Raw genomic sequence first — 6,000 nt, 5'->3', positions numbered from 1 at the left:
CACCCCCACCTTTCCTCTGAGATTCAACAGTCTGTTCCATGCTTCTGTGTCTCTGGATCTATTTCATTCATTAGTTTATTTTGTTCACAAAATTACACATATGAGTCAAATCATGTGATACTTGTGTTTCTCTGATTGGCTTATTTCGCTTAGCATAATGCTCTTCAGGTCCCTCCATGCTGTCTCAACAGGTAAGAGATCCCTCTTTTTTCAGCTGCATAGTATTCCACAGTATAAATGTACCACAGCTCTTTTATCTACTCATCTACTGATGGGCACTTGGGCTATTTCCAGATTTTAGCTATTGTAAATTGTACTGGTAGGTACATAGGAGTGCATACATTCTTTCTGATTGGTGTTTCGGGTCTCTTAGGATATATTCCTAGAAGTGGGGCCACTGGATCAAATGGCAGTTCCATATTTAATTTTTTGAGGAAACTCCATACTGTTTTCCATCAGTCTGCATTCCCACCAGAAGTGTACTAGGTTTCCCTTTTCTCCACATCCTTGACATTGGTTGATTTGTTGATGGTAACCATTCTGACAGGTGGTTTTAATATGCTTCTCTGATGGTCAGTGAGTTTGAGCATTTTTTCATATGTCTCTTGGCCATCTGTATGTCCACTTTGGTGAAGTGTCTACTTAGGTCCTTTGCCCATTTTTTAATTGGATTGTTTGTCTTCCTTTTGTAAAGTTGTATGAGTTCCTTATATATTTTGGATATTAAACCTTTACCAGATGTATCATTGCCAAATATGTTCTCCCATGCAGTGGGCTATCTTGTTCTTTTGTTGATGGTTTCTTTTGCTGTGCAGAAGCTTTTTATTTTAATGTAGTCCCATTTATTTATTTTCTCCTTAGTTTCCTTTGCCTTAGGAGATGTATCTGCAAACATATTGCTATGAGAGATGTCTGGGATTTTGCTGCTTATGGTTTCTTCTGGGATTTTTATGGTTTGACAACTTATATTTAAGTCTTTTATCCATTTTGAGTTAATTCTTGTGTATGGTGTAAGCTGGTGGTCTAGTTTCATTTTTTTTTTTTTTGCACATATCTCTCTAATTTTCCCAACACCATTTACTGAAGAGACTGTCTTGACTCCAGTGTATGCTCTTGCCTCCTTTGTCAAATATTAATTGAGTATAATGGCTTGGATCTACTTCTGTTGAGGTATAGTCCCTTCATTCCCACTCTGCTGAGAGTTTTTATCAAAAATGGGTGTTGGGTTTTGTTGAATGCTTTTTTTGTGTCTATTGATATACTCATGTGATTTTTGTCTTTCAATATTTTATCTGATACATCATGTTTTTTTTATTTGAGATTATTGTACCAGCCTTGCATCCCTGGAATAAATCCCACTTGGTCATGGTGTATGATCTTTTTAATATATTACTGAAGCCGATTTTGTTGAGTATTTTAGCATTTAAGTTCATCCGTGATATTGGCCTGTAATTCTCTTTCTTTGTAGTGTCTTTATCTGTTTTTAGAAATAGGATAATGCTGGCCTCATCAAAAGAACTTGGAAGTGTTTCTCTCTCTCTCTCTCTCTCTCTCTCTCTCTCTCTCTCTCTCTCTCTCTCTTTCATAATTTGAGGGGGATAGGTATTAGTTCTTTTAATGTTTGATAAAACTCCCCTATGAGGTTATCTGGACCAGGGCTTTTGTTTTTTGTTTGCTGGGAGTTTTTTGACTACTGTTTCAATTTCATCAAGTGTTTTTGGCTTGTCTATTCAGATTTTCTGATTCTTCCTGATCCAGTTTTGGAAGACTGTATTTTTCTAGGAATTTATCTATTTCATCCACGTTGTCCAGCTTGTTGGCATATAGTTACTCATAGTATTTTCTTACAATCCTTTGTATTGCTATGGTGTCAGTTGTTAGTTCACTGCTTTTGTTCCTGATTTTATTTATTTGGGTTCTCTCTCTTTGTTTCTTGATGAGTCTAGCTAAAGGTACATCAATCTTGTTTATCTTTTCAAAGAACCAGCTCTTGGTTTCATTGATCTTTTGTTTATTCGTTTTTTTAGTTTTTATGTCATTTATTTCTGCTCTAAATTTATTATTTCCTTCATTCTATATACCCTGGATTTTTCATGTTATTCTATTTCTAATTCTTTAAGTGGTAAGGTTGAATAGTTATTTATTATTATTATTATTATTATTATTATTATTATTATTAGCTTTTTGAGGTAGGCCTGAAGTACTATGAACTTCCCTCTCAAGACTGCTTTTGCTGTGCCCCAGGGATTTTGGGTTGTGTGTTCATTTTCATTTGTTTCTAGGAAGTCTTTTACTTCTTTCTTGATCTCATTGGTAACCCATTCATTTTTTAATAACATGCTATTTAGCCTCCATGTATTTGAATGTTTTGAGTATCTTTACTCTAGTTGATTTATAATTTCATTCTGTTGTGATATTAGAAGATGCTTGATAAGATTTCAGTCTTCTTGAACTTGTAGAGACTTGTTTTGTGACCTAACATGTGGTCTATCTTTGAGAATCACCCATGTGCACTTAAGAAGAATGTATATTCTGCAGCTTTGGTGTGAAATGTTCTATAAATGTCAACTAAATCTATACGATCCAATATGTCCTTTAGAGTCACTGTTTCCTTGTTAATTTTTTGTCTGGAAGATCTATCCAGTGAAGTCAGTGAGGTGTTAAAGTCACCTACTATAACCTTATTGCTGTTGATCTCTCCCTTAAAGTCCTCCAGAAGTTTTTTTATATATTTAGGTGCTCCTATATTGGGTGCAGATATGTTTACAAGGGTTATATCCTCTTGTTGGATCAATTCCTTTAGAATTATGTAAGGATATTTATTGTCTCTTATAATGGCCTTCATTTTGAAGTCTATTTTGTCAGATATGAGTATTACTACCCCAGCTTTTTTTTCATTTCCCATTTGCATGGAAAATTTTTGTCCATCCCTTCACTCTTATCCTGTGTGAGTCTCTTGTTCTGAAGTTGGTCTCTTGTAGAAAGCATATATATGGGCCATGTTTTCATAACCATTCAGCTACCCTATGCCTTTTGATTGGAGCATTTAATCCATTTACATTTAATGTTTATTATTGATAGGTACTTATTTATTGGCATTTTAATTGTTTATGCCTATGAGCTTTTTGCTCTCTCAATTACAGCAGTCCCAGCAGACTTCTTTTAAACATATAGTTGAAAATACAAGCTTGCCTCCTTACAATGATCAGTTTACCTTTCCTCCCATGTCTCTCTGCTTTATAAGGTCTTCTGTCTTTTCCCAGTAACTTTCTTTTGAATTTTTGAAACTTAAATCTACATACATGTACTTTTTTTTTGTAAAGCCTGGCCTAATTTTTACTTTTCATTACATTCCATTTGCTCTTTACCATTCACAAAGTTCTCATTTTAGCCAATTTATTACATGGGTAATCATCTTTTTTTTTTTTTCCTAAAGTCTTCTATTGTCTTCCTGATTTTTCTCCTCCTTTTCTCAGGGTTTGTAATCTGTCAATGTGTACTTGCTTTTAAGATTTCTATCCCAAAGGGATTCCTCTGTGATTCTTTACTGAATTAAGAAAGACTGTCTGAGTAAGATCCTTCTTTTGAATTGTCTCTATTGGTATAGGAAATTGACAAACACATGGAAAGCAATAGATCTGATGAACATTGATCTATTGACTAGATTCTCTGGCAGATTTTGTGGTAGTTATTTCTGCAATGATGATTATGGTCATATTGATGAAAATAATTCTCAAGCTGTGTTAAATGCATACTGTGGCTCAGGCATTGGGTGAACTTTTTGCAGCTACCATCTCCTTTATTCTTCATAACAATGTGCTGAGCTCAGTATTTTGTGTGTGTGTGTTTTAGAGAAAGAAAACAAAGAAAAATACTGTTTTACGTGTGTGTGTGTGTGTGTGTGTGTGTGTGTGTGTGTGTGTTGGACCTGTGGAGGAAAAGGAGGGGCCAGAGGTGAAAACAGAACCACATGAGAGGGAACAGTCAGGATTAGGTGTCACTTTCAGCTCTATTTAGCCTGATGATGCCATAGGGATTGTTTCATGGGGTCCTCTCTAACGTCAGAACACTGTCCACCTCACTCCTGCTCCAGGGTGTCAGAGAAGATAGGAATATAGATTTTTATCATTGTGCTGCTGCTGTTAACCACAGTGCAGTTAACCAATCCTTTTTTGCATTTTGATGACACAATATAAATGAGAAGGTTTCTCATAGGAATACTCTGGGGCTGTCTTTATCACATAAGGGCTAGACTTCTGGTGGGGAGGCGTGGCAGAGAAAAAGTAGATTGAGAGAGGAGTAGAGAGCAGATCCAAACTTTAAGTGCTGTATTAAATGCAGAATTGTAAAATGCTGTGACATATGAGGAAACTGATGTGAAAAGTATTAAACTAAAAATAAAAGGCCAATGAGAGGCAATAAGCATTTATTTGCTACCAAAAGCAGTAGTTATTCAGGAAGCACTGATTCAGGCAGAAGCCCAGATGGTGTTTCCTTTAGGAGATAAAGGCAAGGGGTATTTATAAGAAAGGCAAGAGAACAATTACATCAGAAGAAGGAAAGCATCTATTGGTGCAGATAAGCTAACATAGTGATGCTAATTCAATGTTTTTAATTTTCAGTCTGGGAGCCATCAGTGGGTACTCATAATACCTTCTTTCTTGTTATGTTTGCAAACAGTTGTTTGGGATACAGTGTTGCTTTAGACCCACCCAAAGGTTAATTTGCCCTGTTTCAGCATTCTAAAGGTTTGAGGCATTAGATCTGCACAGCAGTTCTTTGGGATGGCGGTTCTGACTCCATTTTAAAGTGGCTCCCTTTATATTATTTTTCTTTTTTTATAAAAGAAGTTCAGAGCCGAGACCGGTTTGGCTCAGTGGATAGAGCGTCGGCCTGCGGACTGAGGGGTCCCGGGTTCGATTCCGGTCAAGGGCATGTACCTGGGTTGCGGGCATGTCCCCGGTGGGGGATGTGCAGGAGGCAGCTGGTCGATGGTTCTCTCTCATCGATGTTTCTAACTCTCTATCTCTCTCCCTTCCTCTCTGTAAAAAATCAATAAAATATATTAAAAAAAAAAAAGAAGTTCAGAAAGTTTCCCAAAATACATACTATGTAATATGTAGTGTAGCCAAAATTTGAATGTAGAAAGTTGCTTTGGACATGTTTTGTCCCTTTTCTGCTTTTCTTTAAAAATATATATAAATATTAATTTTGGCATTTTTATTCTTTGTTGCATAGAAGTAATTTCTAATTATTTAATATTATATGAGGCTAAAATTTGTTTTATGTTCATGTCCACCAGATGATTTCCTGTTATGTGAGCTTGAAGCTCATTTTTTGTACCCATCTAATATATAAACCCCAAAGTAATTTCTTTTAAAGGGCTATGCCTAGTGTGTTGACAAATCATTTTGTGTGGTGGGGCTTCAGTATTTTGAGTGTACCAAATATAATCAGTGTTTGACTGATTAAATATGTTACTTGAAAAATGTTTTATAAGGTTTGCAAACTCTAATACATGGGCTGCTGTCCTATTTCTGATAGCTAAGGGTGGATGTGGAAACTTTTAATACATGGCGTGTCTTCTCTTTGCTGATAGATGTTTCTGTAAAAAATGGATAAGGTGATGAGATCCAAATCAACTGTGTTTCTTATGCAGAGCCAGCGCTTGAGATGCATGTTAAGTCCCCAGCTATGCATCTCATTAACGTGCCTAGCAGTTGGAGATCTGCAGCCTGACTTTGAGAATATTTTATTACTGTATTTTTCTAAGGGAGTTTTTAGATTTGCCAAAGAACTGAAAATATATGTGTCTCTATAACTCAACTAGTTGCATATTATGATCAATCTGAAAGATTGCCTGTGATTACCTGGGGATGCCGTGAAACTGCTAAACTAGATTAGGTTTCTGGCTTATTTTCTGATTGACTGGATCCTGTAAGGTTTAGGGAAAGCAAGTGCACTGAAGAACATGTTTAAATGTTATTTCTTCCTACTCAG

Source organism: Myotis nattereri, assembly GCF_964212035.1.
Source record: "Myotis nattereri genome assembly, chromosome: 7".
NCBI classification, from domain to species: Eukaryota; Metazoa; Chordata; class Mammalia; order Chiroptera; family Vespertilionidae; genus Myotis; species Myotis nattereri.
This window is presented reverse-complemented; position numbering follows the sequence as displayed.